At 31.1% G+C, this 20,414-nt stretch overlaps 1 protein-coding gene across 4 annotated transcripts in view; it reads left to right on the forward strand.

Annotated features, from left to right (window-relative positions):
- Setd3 (SET domain containing 3) overlaps positions 1 to 20,414 on the forward strand; it is a 57,135-nt gene that overhangs the window by 20,549 nt on the left and 16,172 nt on the right. The window lies entirely within an intron of this gene.

Genomic DNA, 20,414 nt, shown 5'->3' on the forward strand with positions numbered 1-20,414 from the left:
ACTACATATAATGACTTATGTAGGAGTTGTCATGATGAAGACACGAGGATGAGACGGTTGAACATCTCCTCTGCCTTTGCCCTGCTCTATCAGGGGCTTGGACTGTAGTCCATTTTTGCACGGCCTGGCGGATCTATCTGCTCTGGATGTCAGGAAGATGGATTCGTTCATTCGTGCGTCAGGTTGCTTCGGCACTGAATCCAGTTCTGACATGTGAGGGACCTCTTGAGGACTTCAGCATGATCCTTAGAGTATCAAAAAGGGACCAATTCATAGACGCAAGTGAGCTGGTTACTAGCTGCCTTTATAACCTAACTTAAGGCTGCCGTTAACGGAATAGCGGGTGTCTTCAGGACATCTAGGTTAACCGAGGAATGCCGGGTATACCTAAATGAGATAGCGAGACATTCTAGGATAACGTTTATATGGGTCCCTGGGCACGATGGAAATCAGGGAAATTGTATAACAGATGATTTGGCCAAAAGGGGTGCGATGATGAGTGAGGAGGCGATCGACCATTTTTCTGGTATTTCCCTTGTTAAATGCAAGATGGCTGTTCAGCAGAAACAGGAGGACTAATGAACCTTCCTGTGCTACAGCGAAGTCGTCTTGGCTTGTATATGATGCCAGAAGGACGAATCTACTTATACACCTCTATCGGCAATAACATGTGAAATTTTGTTCCCATGAAATATCCATTTCCCTCGAAGGGAAAATTGCTATCGTGATATTCTTGTGAACATTTCATTCACAATAGTTGATTTTGTTCGTAACAGCTGTTTATTGTTTACAAAATTCCATCTAAAAATTTCAGAACATGGGGAATTTTTTCACAAAGTTGATGAACGAGAAATGGGAAAAGGGAATATATTTCATGTGAAATATTGATTCGAGATAGGGGTGATAGAATACCATCGTGAGCAAATAAGGCTAATTGTCTCCTTTATTACAGGACACTGTTTAATTGGGAGACATGCTAGAAGAATGGGCCTACGGTATAATGATTACTGTAGAAACTGTTATAATTAAGAAGAGCAAGAGACTGTGTATCACCTTGCTGACAAACCTGAGGGAACGCATCCTCGGATTTCCATTCCTATCATGCTTGGATGAGCTATCAATGATGAATTGTAAACGAATCTACTCCTTCATCCGGGAATCTGGCTGGTTTAACTTGTAGGCAACGGAAGTATTGTAAATACCCTGCTGTCTACTCCTTTTGTATCATAACGGGATCAGATTTGAATGCACCCAAGTGAGCTGCTTGAGGAGCAGCTGCCCATGGAACCTAACCTTCGATCATTTGTCGCCGAGTTAACAGTCTTTGGTCGAGTAAGACTCGCTTCGTTTTGGAACGTAATTCCAATTGTTGTGGGACAATTAAACAATTAAACAGTTATTCAGTTATTTGTTTTTCTAGTGACTAAATACAACCAGATAATTTTAATAATCATCAAAATCCCAGGAAAAAGTTCTAAAACGAATGAATATAACCAGTACTCATTCATGCCTGGATGAGCTATCAATGATGAATCGTAGACGAATCTACTCTTTCATCAGGGAATCTGGCTGGTTTAATTTGGAGGCAACGGAAGTATTGTAAATACCCTGCTGTCTAGTCCTTGGGTATCACAATGGGATCAGATTTGAATGGATCCAAGTGAGTTAACAGTCTTTGGCCGAGTGAGACTCGCTTTGTTTTGGAACGTAAATTCAATTGTTGTGGAACGATTAAACAGTTATTCAGTTATTTGTTCATCTAGTGACTAAATACAACCAGAAAATATCAAGAATCCTTTAAATTCCAGGAAAAAAGTTCTAAAACGAGTACTCTTTCTTGTTTGGTGATGGGATTAATGATTTTTGTTTGGAATTGTCACGACAATGTTGATTATTGTATTTGAAGTCCAATATCCACAAGATCCTTCAGCTCTGAGAGATATTCAGAGCCTTCTCCTACTCAGATGGGACAAGTTTTGGTAATTTTTCACCGATGTTTCCAGAAGGGTAAGGAGGGTTGTGGTGGTGGCATCTTCATTGAGGAGTTTGAAATTAAAATTGCTTTTAGACTTGTAGTATTCTTCAAGTTAAGGAATCAGCGTTAAACAGTACGTTCGGATATCTGACAGTCACAGTCTAACAGTCAACCTACCACATCAAAAATGCCCAGTGTATCTGAATGAGATGGCGAGGCATTCAACAGTATCATAGACGTGGACACGCTGATATTGTTGGCAATCTTATTGCGGATGATATCGCAAGGGTGGATGCTATGTTACACGAATCAGATTTGCTTACTTGGCGGGTATGTTTTGAATTGGCTCAGGAAAGGTTGTCAAATGAATCGGTTAGCGCTACTAAGAGGACCATTTGGACTCGATTGGACTTGGTACGAACTGCATATCTTCTGTGATTACAGAGCATGCAGCTAACACAGTGTTGATTATCACTGGACAGGTTTAGATTTTTACACTATATTGATTTTTGTTTGGAATTGTCACATACAGAAGTTGTTCTAAGGAAGCGTTGCGGAGCTAGTGAACTTTTATAATAGTTCTGGAACGAGTTCTTTAATCAATGATTATTGTTTGAAATTTTCAAACTAGGAACTAGTTCTAAGAATCCTTAAAATCCCTGGATAAAAGTATTAGTTCCAAAACTAGTTCTACAACGAATGAATATAGCCAGACTCGTTCTTGTTTAGTGATTTTTGTTTGGAAATGTCACCTACAAAACTGGTTCTAAAGAAGCGTTGTGGAGCTAACTTACATTATTTAGAACGTTTCTGGAACCAGTTCTATAATCAATGATTATTGTTTGAAATTTTCAAACTAGGAACTAGTTCTAGATAAGCTTTACGAACAAACACACATTGTTGGTTACAGTTCTAGAACTAGTTCTTGTGTTCGTGATTTCTGTTTGAAATTGTTTCAAGAAGCAGATGAATAATTTTGGATTTGATTCGAATAATCGATTAACCTAGTGCTAAACACAAAAAGAAAATATCAAGAATCCATTAAATCCCAGGAAAAATGGTATTAGTTCCACAACTAGTTCTAAAACGAATAAATATAGCCATTAATCGTTTTTGTTTAGTGATTTTTGTTTGGAATTGTCACCTACAGAACTGGTTCTAAAGAAGCGTTGTGGAGCTAGCGTACTATTTACAACGATTCTGGAACCACTTCTTTAATCAGCGATTATTGTTTGAAATTTACAAACTTGGAACTAGTTCCATAGAAGTTTTATGAAGCAAACACCCATTCTTGGGAACAGTTCTAGAACTAATGCTTGCTTTCGTGATTTTTGTTTGCAATTGTCACGCTAGGAACTAGTTTCATGAAGCCGATGATTCGAACAAAATTAAACTCAAATAAATGACAACCCTATCTAGAACCTATGTATAACTAGTTCCAAAGAACTGGTTCCTTAAAATTTCGATAGATTTGTTTTAGAATCACAATACAGTTCGACAGAACCGGTTCCAGAAGTAATTACGATATCATTAGTTCCAATGATAATTAAACAATTCGAAGTGGTTCTGATTACAATCGTTCTAGAACTAGTTATTGTGTGAACAAGTTCTGAAAATGTTCTTGGGTATTTACTTTTTTTTGTAAAGGATGCCATAAAGTCGCCTTGATTACTATTCTAAAGATTCCATTATATATTTATTGGTCTTATAATAATATGCATACATATTATTATTTGCCTGCTTTACTTGGATAATTTTGTTTACTCCATTTATTCTCCTTATAATATAATTTCTTTCCTTAAATACACTTGAGCATAAGTTTTCTTTTCTGTATGAATCCTTAAGAGAATTTCATCATAAATAATTTGATTGTATAAATAAAACATGCATACATATTTTCATTGTGTTGAAACCTATCTATAGATAAAGATAAATACATAGCAATATTGTTATTATAACTATTAACAGTTTGAATGGTTATCATAGATTAGAAATTTCTATACAATAATATTTATGCAATATTTTCAATAGTTTCATAAGGATGTTTGTTGTTTATTTGGAAATATGTATTAAGTATTTTATTTCTATTGTTTTCGTGTTCCCTAAAGATAATTTAATTTAATACTCTATTTGCTAGGCCTCTTTTGTTTTTACAAAATCCCATTAAGCAGGATAAACCATATTCTGCTTAATATTCTAAACCATAGAGTATTTAAGTAAAATTGCCTGTGTTACACTATTAAAACTTGTGGAGAAATATGAACTGCATAAGTATTGATAATAAATTTGATTGGTATTAAATTTCCATATGCCAAATAAGCTAAAATTGATAAGAAATTTCAAAGAATTTATTGTAACAAAGGAGATATTGCTAAATATATGAAAATTAGGAGAAACAAATGATGAAAAATAACCAATTATTCCCAAACCCAATTAGTTTAGCTTCAATTGTCGATCTTTGTAAAGCCATAGTTTAGCTACATTCGTAGGTCTTTGAATATTCAGGGTTTGGCTTCAATTATAGGCTTCATTGGCTTCAGTCATAGGATTTTTTTATAGCCTCAGTTTAGCTTTAATCGTGGATCATTTTATAGCTCAATCTTAGCGCATTCAATAGTCAAAGTTTGCTTCAATCGTGGAACATTTTATAGCTCAATATTTGCTCATTCAATAGTCATAGTTTGCTTCAATCGTGGAACATTTTATAACTCAATCTTTGCTCATTCAATAGTCATAGTTTGCTTCAATCGTGGATCATTTTATAGCTCAATCTTAGCTCATTCAATAGTCAAAGTTTGCTTCAATCGTGGATCATTTTATAGCTCAATCTTTGCTCATTCAATAGTCAAAGTTTGCTTCAATCGTGGATCATTTTATAGCTCAATCTTGACTGTTTCAATAGTCATAGCTTGCTTCAATCGTGGTTCATTTTATAGCTCAATCTTGACTGTTTCAATAGTTATAGCTTGCTTCAATCGTGGTTCATTTTATAGCTCACTCTTGTCCCAGTCATAGCTTGCTTCAATCGTGGTTCATTTTATAGCTCAATCTTGTCCCAGTCATAGTTTGCTTCTATCGTGGATCATTTTATAGCTCAATCTTGTCATAGTTTGCTTCAACCGTGGCTCTTTATAAAGTCTTAGTTTGGCTTCAATCGTGGCTCTTTGTTTGGCTTCAATCATGGCTTTTTATGGAATCTTAGTTTGGCTTCAATCCTGGCTCTTTATAGAGTCTTAGTTTGGCTTCAATCATGGCTCTTTATTGAGTCTTAGTTTGACTTCAAACTTGGCTCTTTATAGAGTCTTAGTATGGCTACAATGATGGCTGTGTATAGAGTTTTAGTTTGGCTTCAATCGTGGCTCTTTATCATGTCTTAGTTTGGCTTCAATGGTGACTCGTTATAGAGTCTTAGTTTGGCTTCAATCGTGGCTCTTTATAGAGTCTTAGAATGGTTTCAATCGTGGTTCTTTATAGTCTTAATTTAGCTTTAATTGTGGCTCTTTGTAGAGTCTTAGTTTGACTTCAATCGTCGCTCTTTATAGAGTCTTAGTTTGGCTTCAATCGTGGCTCTTTAGAGAGTCTTGGTTTGGCTTCAATCGTGGCTCTTTATAGAGTCTTAGTTTGGCTTCAATGGTTGCTCTTCATAGAGTCTTAGTTTGGCTTCAATCGTGGCTCTTTATCAAGTCTTAGTTTGACTACAATAGTGGCCCTGTATAGAGTCTTAGTTTGGCTTCAATCGTTGCTCTTTATAGAGTCTTAGTTTGGCTTCAATCGTGGCTCTTTATAAAATCTTAGTTTGGCTTCAATCAGGGCACTTTATAGAGTCTTAGTTTGGCTTCAATCGTGCCTCTTTATAGAGTCTTAGTTTGACTTCAATCGTGGTTCTTTATAGATTCTTAGTTTGGCTTTAATCATGGCTATTTATAGAGTCATAATTTGGCTTCAATCATGGCTATTTATAGGGTCTTAGTTTGGCTTCAATCATGCATCTTTAAAGAGTCTTAGTTTGGCTTCAATCATGGCTATTTATAGGGTCTTAGTTTGGCTTCAATCATGGATCTTTAAAGAGTCTTAGTTTGGCTTCAATCGTGGTTCTTTATAGAGTCTTACTTTGGCTTCAATCGTTGCTCTTTATAGAGTCTTAGTTTGACTTCAAACATGGCTCTTTATAGAGTCTTAGTTTGGCTTCAATCGTGGGGGTTTATAGAGACTTAGTTTGGCTTCAATCGTGGCTCTTTATCAAGTCTTAGTTTGGCTACAATCGTGGCTCTGTATAGAGTCTTAGTTTGGCTTCAATCTTGGCTCTTTATAGAGTCTTAGTATGGCTACAATCGTGGCTGTGTATAGAGTCTTAGTTTGGCTTCAATCGTAGCTCTTTATGGAGTCTTAGTTTGGCTTCAATCATGGCTCGTTATATAGTCTCAGTTTAGCTTTAATCCTGGCTCCTTCCGTAGTATTTTTTTTGGCTTCTATCATGGCTCCTTCCTTAGTCTTTTTTTTAGCGTCTTTCATGTCTGCTTTTGCAGATTTAGTTTTGGCTTTTTCTATAGCCTTAGATGAACTTCAACTGTTGCCCTTTCTTTTAATTTAAAATTGTTTGCAAAACTTAATTTTGTTCTTAAATAAGCAAAAATAAACGATATTATGTATAACAGATTCCGTATTGGATCATTCAGTTATTTAATTTAATACATATTTGAGATGATTTATTTTTTTTGTCCAAATCAAGTCAAATCATGTTAAGTACCACCTCCTTAATTTCCAGTTCATTGTAAATTCAATATCATTATCTTTATTATTTTACTGCAAATTTTATTTGATTTATTATATTTCAACTTATCTCTACTTCATGTTCTAATGCACTATTTCCCTAACAAATATGTCAGGTGGTAGACCTCATAGTTTGTTTTGCATACATATTTATCATTTTGAACTTTATTCAGCTTTTATCTCTTACACTATGGTAGTCATGACTATTTAACCTTACTTTGTTAATATTTAAAGGATTTCCGTTGAAATTCTCACGGAAGTTTATTTAAATATAACGGAAGTTAAAATGTAATCAAAACTCTGCAACAATCTATGTATTGTATAATCGAAAAATTAATATTATAATACAGTTTTTTATTGTATGCCTGTTACAACGACTTTAAAATAGGCTATAGATTTGCAATATAATATCACAAATGTTAGTTGGAGAATATTTTCAAAAAATTTAAGAAAAATTCACAGTTTATTTGGAATTTTGTTCCCTGTTCACTATTCCTCCATTAGAAATATGTACATTATTTCTAATTACGAATATACTTTATGGAAATTATCAACATCAATCTCCATTACCAAAAAATCTATACACAATTATATAAAAGAGTAACGTTACTGAGTGACTGACTGATTCAACATCGTTCACCCGAAACGCATAAAGGTAGTCATGATATTTGGACTATAGGTTCCTCTTTCCCAATGTAGATCCATTAAGAAGGGATTATTGGAAATTCGAAACGGGTAAAACCGATAACCTTATATCTTCCAAACTAATACAGATACAAACAAAATTGAAAATACATATTTATCTACTTAAAAAATTAGCTGATAGGTTTTTGGTACTTTTCTTTGAAATTCGAATACGTGAAATCTATGGTTTGGTACTTTTTTTGGTATGTTTTAAACATAAAAAAAAATAAATCAATTTTAAATAGTAGTATTTACTTATCAAAAAAAATACCAAATACGTGTTTGGTACTTTTTGGAAATTAGAACCCTTTGGGGGCAAAAACGGGAAAATAAATTTGTTTTTAAAATTTTTGAAGATAATTTGATGAACATTTGTTAACTAAAATGATTTTATTTGTTACTTTATTTGAGTCGATTTTGAGGCATAGTGTCACAAAATATTTTTATATTTGGCTGATATTATTCTGAGTAAAGAAATAATCAAGGATAAGGGCCATAATGGTATTAGGTACCAAAAAAGCAGAACTAATGGTACTTCTTCATTGTTGAAATGGTACTTTTTGAATTTTCTATAATAATGAATCTAGAATCTGAAAATTAAACACACATGATTACGACTGAGAAAGATAGAATCAAGGATAGGGAGTATGATGATATTAGGTACCAAAAATGGAGAACTAATGGTACTTTTTCGTTGTTGAAATGGTACTTTTTGAATTTTCTATAATAATGAACCTATTATGGTATTAGGTACCAAAAAAAGGAGAACTAATGGTACTTTTTCGTTGTTGAAATGGTACTTTTTGTATTTTCTATAATAATGAGCCTAGAATCTGGAAATTAAACAAACATTATCCCGACTGAGTAAGAGATAATCAAGGATAGGGGACATAATGGTATTAGGTTCCAAAAAAGGGGAACTAATGGTACTTTTTCGTAGTTGAAATGGTACTTTTTCGTAGTTGAAATGGTACTTTTTGTATTTTCTATAATAATAAATCTAGAATCTGAAAATTAAACACACATGATGCCGAGTGAGTAAGAAATAGTCAAGGATAGGGGACATAATGGTATTAGGTACCAAAAAAGGGGAAATAATGGTACTTTTTCATTGTTCAAATTGTATATTTTGAATTTTCTATAATAATGAACCTAGAATTTGTAAATTAAACAAACATTATCCCGACTAAGTAAGAAATAATCAAGGATAGGGGACATAATGGTATTAGGTACCAAAAATGGGGAACTATTGGTACTTTTTCATTGTTCAAATGGTCCTTTTTGAATTTTCTATAATAAATGAACCTAAAATCAGCAAATTAAACACACATGATGCCGAGTGAGTAAGAAAGAGTCAAGAATAGGGGCCATAATGGTATTAGGTACCAAAAATGGAGAACTATTAGTACTTTTTCGTTGATGAAATGGTACTTTTTGTATTTTCTATAATAATGAACCTAGAATTTGGAAATTAAACAAACATCCCGACTGAGTAAGAAATAATCAAGGATAGGGGACATAATGATATTAGGTACCAAAAAAGGGGAACTAATGGTACTTTTCCATTGTTAAAATGGTATATTTTGAATTTTCTATAATAATGAATATAGAATCTGAAAATTAAACACACATGATGCCGAGTGAGTAAGAAAGAGTCAAGGATAGGGGCCATAATGCTATTAGGTACCAAAAATGGAGAACTAATGGTACTTTTTCATTGTTCAAATTGTATATTTTGAATTTTCTATAATAATGAACCTAGAATCTGTAAATTAAACAAACATTATCCCAACTAAGTAAGAAATAATCAAGGATATTGGACATAATGGTATTAGGTACCAAAAAGGGAAACTAATGGTACTTTTTCAATGTTCAAATGGTACATTTTGAATTTTCTATAATAATGAATCTAGAATCTGAAAATTAAACACACATGATTACGACTGAGAAAGAAAGAATCAAGGATAGGGAGCATAATGATATTAGGTACCAAAAAAGTAGAACTAATGCTACTTTTTCGTTGTTGAAATGGTACTTTTTGTATTTTCTATAATAATGAACCTAGAATCTGGAAATTAAACACACATGATTACGACCGAGAAAGAAAGAATCAAGGATAGGGAGCATGATGATATTAGGTACCAAAAAAGGAGAACTAATGGTACTTTTTCGTAGTTGAAATGGTACTTATTGTATTTTCTATAATAATGAACCTAGAATCAGGAAATTAAACGCTTATGATGCCAACTGAGTAAGAAAGAATCAAGTATAGGGGCCATAATGCTATTAGGTACCAAAAAAGCAGAACTATTGGTACTTTTTCGTAGTTGAAATTGTACTTTTTGTATTTCCTATAATAAATGAACCTAAAATCAGCAAATTAAACACACATGATGCCAACTGAGTAAGAAAGAATCAAGAATAGGGGACATAATGATATTAGGTACCAAAAAAAGGGAACTAATGGTACTTTTTCATTGTTCAAATGGTATATTTTGAATTTTCTATAATAAATGAACCTAAAATCAGCAAATTAAACACACATGATGCCGAGTGAGTAAGAAATAGTCAAGGATAGGGGTCATAATGGTATTAGGTACCATAAAAGGAGAACTAATGGTACTTTTTAATTTTTCAAATGGTACTTTTTGTATTTTCTATAATAATGAACCTAGAATCTGGAAATTAAACACACATGATTCCGACTGAGTAAGAAATAATCAAAAAATCAGAACTATTGGTACTTTTTCGTTGTTGAAATGGTACTTTTTGATTTTTCTAAAATAATGAATCTAGAATAAGAAAACTAAAAACACATGATGCCGACAGAGCTACAATCTACAAGTGAGGGACCAACAGGTACTTTTTCCCCACTAATAGTACTTTTTGGGTATTTTATTAATGGATCTAGATTCTAGAAACATTAAATTAAGTATTTATGATTCTGAGAAAATGTGAATTCAAAAGGTATCATTAATAATACCATTTATTTGCGCAAACACAAATTTTTTAACCTAAATCCTATAATGTTATTAAACATTGTTTAATTACGATTGCTGTGTCGAAGCGAACCGGTTTAGCTAGTACATTTATAAAACTAGATTCGTGTGCGTGGAAAATGTGTTGTTTGTTTTGCATCAAATCATCTATACAAAAGGTATTATAGTTGGAATGACACTGAAATGCAAATGCTATTATTACAAAGTTGCATAATAGCACAGGGGAATCACAACAAGAGGAGATTTTAGTATCGGAAACTCACTAACTATAAGAATATTTTATATCCAAACTATTCCTATCTTAACCTAACCAAATATGGGAAATCGGAATGACATTAATTTAAAGTTGTGATAACTATCGTTTTAGAAACGGCGAACTAATGGGAGCTTTTCCCTTTCCTTTCTGCTTGTAGATAATCTTTACCTAGATAATTTATCATGCAGCCTTAAAGTAGGCTTTATTTTTTATCTTATATCGTTACTTTAGTGAATTTTCGTAAAGTATCAGATATTCTGCCCAATTATGAATAAAAATTCTCCGGGAGTTTTCCCATTTTTAATAAAAACTCCAGGGGAATTTTTTATTCATAGTTGGGCTGATTGTTTTTTAAAATCAAGACAATGGTATCTTTTCTATAATAATTTTAATTTTACATCTCTTTTTGGATCACCCTGTGACATATATTCCTGGTAAAGTTGTTTAATTTGCCAAAAATGTATTTGTTTCTGTTTAAACTACTATTTCACTTGTTGGCATGAATAAAAGTATGACAGACGTAGCGAAATGCAAATCACAATATACAATTGCAATCAACTCACATTATTTGTATTAGAATACCTACAATACAAGGCATTGTAAAATTTTGGAAAATCTAAAATTCAGTTAAATCAGATGTGAAATGGAAATGGGAAGCTGCAGAGAGATGATATTTAAAATGTATTTAAAATGAAAATAGTGGCAAATTTAATATTGTTTTTTGATAGATGTTTTAAATGTGAAAATCAAAGATTGAAAATTACATTCATAAAGTAAATCTTAGAAAATAATTACAAATGTTAGAGTTAAGGGACTTAAACAACATTTGTATAAAGATTTTCATAAATTAAACTCCTAACTTATAGATTTTATTATCCAAAAGAAGGAAACAAATGATTATAATGTATTAGAAATTCAATAGAAGATCCAAGATGTTTTCAGTATTAATACAATATTACAATACATTGCCACTCAGAGATCCTTAGGATCCATTGTGATAACTAACCTTCAGGAATAGACCTGGATGTGAATACAAGAATTGAAGTGAAATAAAATAAAATCCTGGTCTGAAGGAAAGAAAATAAATTTAGACCGGTGTTCTTCAAAGACTGTCACTTAAAATAGTCTGCTTATTTTCCTGATAAATCAGATCATCTCTTGCTATAACCTCTAGTTCATCATGGAATTTATCCCCCCAGCCATATTTGTCTGAGAAATTTTTTTCCAATTTTTTTTAAAAAAGTTTTTTAAATTTTTTTTTAATTTTAAAAAAAAATTTTTGGAAAAAGAATTTAAGAAAAAAAATTTTTTATGAAAAAAAAAAATTCGAGTTGAAAAAATTTTTTTCCGATTTTGCCCCATTGTAGGTCCAACTTACTATAATAGCCTTATATACAGTGGTTGACAAAACAATGGAAACTTTTCCAAATATTTCATTAGTGGCCTAAAATCTGAAATAATTTTTTAAAAACTTTTAACATTTTTCTAGTATTTTATTTGTATACTTTTATTAACTTAATTTAACAAAAAACAAAGGACATAATTAATTAAATTCAAAAAATGAGAAAAAATTAAAAGATTTCCTTATTACGGCATTGACAAAACATTGGAAACTTGGGTATTATTTTAACAAATATGGTCTAAACACTCAATATTTAGTTGGTTATCCCTTATTTTTTATAACTGCTACACATCGACGATGCATTGAACCAATTAAAGAGTCAATGGTCTCCTTTGAAATATTTTGCCATTCCCTTATAACCGCCTCCGATAAATCTTCCTTCCTGGTGTAATTTTGGGTCCTTATTTTACGATCTACAATTTCCCATAGATTTTCTATGGGATTGAGATCTGGCGATTGGGCGGTCCATTTCAAAACACGTACCTCGTTGGATTGTAACCACTCCACTCCGTTACAACCCTAGAGGTGTGTTTCGGGTCGTTATCGTGTTGGAATCTCCAAACTAGGGGCATATTTTCCTCAGCGTATGGATACATAACATCGTTTAATATGGTTCTGTATCCTATACCTGTCATGGTATCTTTTATAATATGAATTGGGACCATACCTTGCCCTGAAAAACATCCCCATACCATAATATTGCCATCGCCAAACTTTACAGTCTTATTTGGATCTAATCTTTTTCCCTTTGGTCGTCTTACAAATGTTCTCCCATCACTGCCTCTTAAATTGTATTTGAATTCGTCGGAAAAGAGGACAGTATTCCATTTCTGTATCGACCAGTTTAAATTATCCCTGGCAAATTGTAGACGAGCAGAACGGTTCTTTTTAGAAATGAGTGGTTTTTTCAGAGGACGATAGCAATCAAGACCAGCCTCATTTGCCCTGCGACTAACTGTTCGGGTACTTATTTCTAATTAACAACCTCTCGAGGAGTTATTTTTGGGAATTTCTTGAACTCTCTCGCTATTAAATTATCTTGTCTAGGAGTAGCCTTACGAGTTTTTACAGAACCGGTCTTACGAAATTTCTTTATAATTTTTGAAACTGCTGATTTATTTATGGAATATTTGTCACAGATACTTTTTTGTTTTAAACCAGCTTTAAAATCGTTAATTATTTTATTTTTTAAGTCATCACAAATCTTAACTTTAGCCATTTTCGTTAACTTTGAAAAAAAAACAATTATGCGAAAAACTTAGAAAAAGAAATTGTGAAAAAATTTCCAGAATTTAAAAATAAAATAACTGTTAACAGGATGCTTTTTACATCGTTCTTTTAAATATTATTTTCGTTTTACACTTCTTTCTTGCAGAAGTTTAAAAGTTTCCATTGTTTTGTCAGTAGCGAAATTGTGAATATTTTTAATTTTGTTCCCTTTTTTCAGAATATAATTAAATATGTTGTTTGTTTTTCAGTTAATTTATATAAACAATTTTTATTTTAAAAAAATATTTTAAATTTTGGGCTACATATGGAATATTTGGAAAAGTTTCCATTGCTTTGTCAACCACTGTACATCATTGCAATGAACTATGAAATATCTATCATTAGATATCCATATTGTCTATATTAATGACTTAGTAATCCAAATATACACATCTGCTCAAAATAATAGATACACCTAATTGGAAAAAATTTAAATGGCGGTAACATTGAAAATTTCCTCGCAAGCGTTAAGAATACATCATATTATTAAAATTTCTATCTGGCAATGTCATGTCAGTCAAAAATCTGGCAACTATTTGCTTTCATGTTGATTTTTAAAAACGAATTTATTTGAATTACAAAAAATTATTTGCTCATAAAAATAGATACACATCAGTAATTTGTAATTTGTTTATATACAATTTTTTTTTTGTGCAATTTTTTGTTCCTATTTACGTGAAACAGTAAGTATAATTTAAATTTTAGCAACAATTTTATAAAAAATAGGACTCTTTTGAAGAAAATGGGACGAAATCATCATTGTACCGAAGATGAGAAAAAAATTGTTCAAACGATGAGAAATCAAGGAAAATCATTACGGGAAATAGCAAAGAGCATAGGAAGATCTTTACATTTTGTCCAAAATGCTTTATCTAAAAAACAAAAAAGAGAAACTCGCGGTAGACCAAAGAAAACCAGTCCAGAAACAGATAGGCGGATCGTCCTTATGGTTAAAAAATACCCTTTCATATCATCGAAAGCTATTTCTGCGGAGCTATGTAACGAAATCAGTCCACAAACAGTTCGTCGTCGTCTTTTACAAGCTAAATTGCCGGGAAGAATTGCCAGAAAAGTGCCACTAATGCGCCAAAAAAATATCAAGACAAGATTAGAATTTGCTAAAGAGCACTTACAATGGTCCGGGTGTGAAGGCGAAAAAAAATGGAGAAATATTTTATGGAGCGACGAAACAAAAATAAATTTGTTTAGAAACGACTGCCAAAGAAATGTACGCCGACCAAAAGGAAAAGAATTCCACGTTAAATTTACAAAAAAGACGGTAAAACATGGCGGGGGAAACATAATGGTTTGGGGTTGCTTTTCATGGAATGGTGTTGGTCCGATATTCCGAATAGAAGATACCATGAATGCTAGTGGGTATAGAGACATATTGGAAAACGTAATGCTTCCATATGCATCGGAAAATATGCCATTAATATGGACATTCCAGCAGGACAACGACCCAAAACATAGTTCAAGATTAGTTAAAACCTGGTTCTTGGAGAATAACGTACCTGTTTTAAGCTCGCCCAGCCAATCCCCTGATTTAAACCCAATAGAAAACTTGTGGAGTGAATTAAAGATAAGGCTTTCGAAGGAAGTTTTCAAAAATAAAGACGATTTATGGGAGAAAACGCAAAAAATATGGTACGAGATTCCATTGGAGAAGTGTCAGAACTTGATATCCAGTATGCCCAGAAGAGTGGAGAAAGTTTTACAAAACAAAGGTGGATATACTGGATACTAGCTTTACTTTAATAATAAACTAATTTTTTTAAGATAAAATTTATTAGCTTTTGTTTAATAAGAATTTTTAAAAATGTATCTATTATTATGAGCACCAAATTTTTCGAAATTTAAGAAATTTAATTTACTTTATAATATTTATTATTAATTATGAAATATTTTGTTTTTTACTCTCCTTTTAACTATAAATAAAAATCGACTGAATTTTTTTTATAATTTTACAATATACCATTATTTTTTTTCGTTTTTAAAAAATAAATTTTGGTGTATCTATTATTTTGAGCAGATGTGTAGATCAAAAATAAGGCAAAAATCGAGGTTGTCCTGGTTTTTTCCTTATATCTCAGACATTTGTGGGCCGATTTTATCGATTTTACATAGCAACCGAGCCGGAAGAATTCCCGATATATTAATATATGAATCATGTATGTAAGTTATTTGGGGGTTACGAAAAGTTGATTTCAACATACAGATGGATGAACGGACATGGTTATATCGACTTCGCTATATATAACGATCCACAATATACATATATACTTTGTGGGTTGCAAATGAAAAATGTAGAAATTATAAATGGAATGATAAACTTATATATAACCTTGCCACTCATGGCGAAGGGTATAAAAATACAAATTTTTTATTTCAATTTTATTCATAATTTAATTTAGAATGAAATTATCGTATTAAAATTAGCGTTACCGAAATAACAGCACCGTTACCGCTAAGCTACCGTTACCGAAAATTTAGTGTTACCCTTATCTTTTAACCATTTCGTTAATTGGTTTTAACAAGGTGTTTTCATAATAGTTAAATCAGCATTGCCGTTATACTTTAACCGTTTCGCATTGCTTGCCAACCTTGTTTTTTAACATCGTTTTTCCGTAATAACATCTTGTAATTATCTGTCCTTCAAACTCTTCAAACTAACTTACGTTTGTTAATTATGTATTCCCTTTTTAACTTGTTTATTATTGTTACTTATTTTTTCCATTTTATGCAATTATTTTGTTTTTTCAGTTGCCAAGTTATTCTTAACATTTAATCTTCTTATAAGTGTCCATCATCAAGTTGGTATTTTGAACAAAAAAATATTCTACCTTAAAAGTACTTTTTGTGCTGACTTTTTTTTATCCTCTATTCTCTTTTGGCCATTTTGTCCTTTGCAATATTATTGCTATTATTATGAAAATGAAGTCCATAATTAGTGTTGTTTACTATATATCTTATTTATGTATTTTTCAGTGCATTTTGTTTTGAAATAAATCTTTATCATAAATTTTCCTCCTTTGACTGTTATAATGTCGCTGAAGTAATTGAAAGATAAGCAATGAGAAGAGGGAAACAAATTTATTTCAAAACTACTTGGAATACTAGAGAAAATGTCAAATATAATTTAAAAGAAAGTACTTACGTTAAAATAAAACAGATCTTAAATCTTTTTCTATTTGAAGAAACCTAATTAATATGATTTTCATAATTTAGTGTTAAAAGAAAGGAAGAGATTATTTTATTTTCTGTAGAGCACGATTTACTTACGCAAAGGTTTATTAGTAAAAATAGACATTCAGACCAATTATGAAAAAAAATTCCTCATTAGTTTTTTTCCTTTTCCCATTTTTATTATAAAAATTCAATGTTCACTCCCGGGGAATTTATTTCTATAATTGGGCTGATTCTAATTAAACTTCTAACAATTTCCTAGTAATAACGTATCAGCTTTAATTGTACCAAATGTTTAATTTCATGTTTCTAGTGAAACATTAACAGTTTCATCATATTTATGAATTGTTTATGAACCGTTTTTGAATAAATTGTTCTTTGCCAGCCAAAATTAACTTTTATATTAAAGTTTAACTCTAAATTATTTATTAAAAATGAAAGAAAAATAATTTCTTTTATATAAAACCAAGAAAGTACTCCTTCAAATGAAACATTTTTTATTCATTTAATTATGTATTCATTCATCATTCTATTGATATTTTGTTGGATATATTCATAGTTTCTGTAGTAGCAATTGTATTGTGGTAGTAGCTTTTATTCTCTATTTTCCCCCAGAATAAATAATGAGAAGATGTGTTAAAAAAAAAACTATTCATATAGTTCATCTTCAACTGTTAACAAGCAACAATTACAAATAGCATAAGTTTAGAATGCATTGCATGTTGTGTAGTTCTTGCCACTTTTACACTTCAACTATTGACTTAATAAAGCAACATAACTAACAGCTACAACCACAGCCACAACTACTTGCATGTATACAGCACATACCCAGCAAAAATAAAATTACATTACCAAGAAGTAGTTCAAGCTAAAATTGATTATGAAAATATGGTGGTAAATTTGTAGAATACATTTAAAAAGAGTTTTGGTTGATATTCCTAAGAACTTTATTATTGACAAATTTATTCGTATTTAAAGTGAATTGTTATGTACTATTGCTTAAGAAGTCGTGAAAATAATATTTACTTTAAATTACATCCAGATTTGTTTGCTGGGTAAATTTATACATGCACAGCACTCTATAATAACAACTATTTTTAGATACTTTTCTTCTTCCTCTTCATAACCCTTTACATTGTTTTTCTTTCTCATATACAAAAGCTGAAAGTTCTATAACAGCAATATATCACAAACAAACAAACACCCATCCATCCACCCTCTCTTGCTCTTCATATGTATGCTCTCATTTGTTGTGTTTATGTATTTTGCATACGCATTTTTCTACACAAAGCCAAGTGCAGCAGCAACTGCAGCACTAACAACAAAAACAAGTACTTTTGATGAATATTTAACATTGTAAACAAGAGTTATTTATAAAAAAAAGAAAGAAATACAAACAATTATGAATGAACCACATAAATACAGTCATGGTTAAAGTAATAGAAACTGTTTTTTTGAGAGCTCTTTAAATAAAATACATTTTAAATAAAGTAATGATAATATTATGTTTTCAATAACATTCATATTTCTATTACAATTGAGCTAAACAAATTAAATATTTCAAATTTTAATTCATTCTCTAAACAACTTTACTAAATAGATTGTGTGGAAATTGTATACATTATTAAAATATTATCATTATTTGTAAGACAAACATAATTTAAACTTCAAATAAATAGATGAAATATGCAATAAAGTAAATGTTACAATTGATTTTAGTTATAGTTAATTGAATTTGAGGTAAAACAGGTCAACAAATTTGACTACAAATGTTACAATTAATTTTAAACAAATTTTCCTTAAAAATTTTTATTATACTCAATAAAACTCTGTTTGTTTTAATGATTTGTTAATAAATTTTGTTCTTATAATAGGTACTCGACTTTTATCTTGATATTTTCTTACATCAGTTTATTTCTAGATATTTCATAATGTTCAATTATTCAATTGAATCGTTTATTTCAAAAACCAGTCAAGCAACAAAAAATCCAAAATTGAGTTATTGGAAGTTTGCTGTTTTGTAACGGTAAAAGCATCTCTTAATCTAATAAAAATACTGCACCTTATTAAGGTGAAACAAAGCCAAGAAATCTATGTTTTATGTTTATGAAACTTTTACACAAATGGTTAACTTTCATAGGAAAAAATATAAATTTTGTAAAAAAAACAATAATTTGTTGCTTGACAGGTTTTTGAAATAAACGATTCAATTGTAAATACATAAACATATTGACAACAATTGTGTATTCAATTTTAGTACGTAATTTAAATTAAAGTAAATAGTATTTTAAGCCATATAAATACGCATGTATGTGAAACAAAATTTGTTTGTTTGGGCAATTAAATCAATAGACCCCAAAGTGTGTATGACACTATTAACGCATTGAATTATTTGCCCATGATAAGCCACACAAATATATTATTGGAAAAAAGAGTTGCCAAATTGAATGTAAGAAAAAGTGGGATTCTAAATTTGTAACAGTTCTTCGCACAGCCCAAAAGTCTGAAGCTATAGTCATGAAATTTGAATTGTAGGTTCTCCTCTCCCCGCATAGATCCAATAAGAATTTATATATCATCTTATCTTCTAAACCAATACACACACAAAAAACCTTTAAAAAGCCGCTTCATCCATTTAAAAAAGAGAAACAAGTGTTTGGTACTTTTAAGGGAGAAAACGGGTGAAAACTGTGTTTTAATACCTTTTTGAGACCCTATGTACCTTTTAATCAATAAACACAGAAATAATTTTTAAATCATATTCTTTAGATATCAAAAAATACCAAATATAAATTTGGTACTTTTTAAAAATTATATTTTTCTATAAATTGACAGAGGCATATCAATATCAATGAGCCTTCACGATACTGAAGTTTATTTTAATACAATTTTCTAACATCTGAATGGGGGAAAAAGTACCAAAAAGGAAAATAGATTTAATTTAAATGTATTAAGCAAATTTTGATAAAAGTTTAAACATTGGTTCCTTCTTCAGGCTTGACAGGTGTTCAAAAGGATAAATGGGAATCGGTACTTTTTCTTCTTATGGAACTTTTTTTTTGATATAAAAATTAACTGATATGATTCAAACATCCATTAGCACATAACCAGACTTCGTGTTAACGGGGGTAAGTGAAATGGTACTTAAAGGTACTAAAGAGAGAGATAACTAATGGTACTTTTTCGTACTTCTAATGGTACTTTTTTATACCCTTCACCTTCGTGAGAAGGGTATATATAAGTTTGTCATTCCGTTTGTAATTTCTACATTTTTCATTTCCGACCCTATAAAGTATATATATTCTGGATCCTTATAGATAGCGGAGTCTGTTGAAATCAATTTTCTGAAGACCCCAGATATCTTCGGGATCCAAATCTTCAATAATTCTGTCAGACATGCTTTCGAGAATTTTGCTATTTAAAATCAGCAAAATCGGTCCACAAATGGCTGGGATATGAGGAAAAAACCAAGACAACCTCGATTTTTGACCTATATCTGGATTACTAAGTCATTAATATAGACAATATGGATATCTAATGATAGATATTTCAAAGTCCATTGCAACGATGTAGATAAGGCTATGTCAACTAGTTTTCTATAATAATGAACCGATCATGACCATAGGTTTCGCCCCTCTCCAAAATAATCACCCCTATCTCGAATCAATATTTCACATGAAATTCCCTTTTCTCATTTTTCGTTCATCAACATTTTTCAGGTGAAAAAATTCCCCATGTTGTGAAATTTTTAGATGGAATTTTGTAAACAATAATGAAAAGTAAATTGTGAATGAAAAGTTTATGGGAATGTCACGATAGCAATTTTCTGATGGGAAGATAAATTTCACATGTTTTGTCGATAGATATCATTAA

Source organism: Calliphora vicina, chromosome 4 (assembly GCF_958450345.1).
Source record: "Calliphora vicina chromosome 4, idCalVici1.1, whole genome shotgun sequence".
Classification (NCBI taxonomy): Eukaryota; Metazoa; Arthropoda; class Insecta; order Diptera; family Calliphoridae; genus Calliphora; species Calliphora vicina.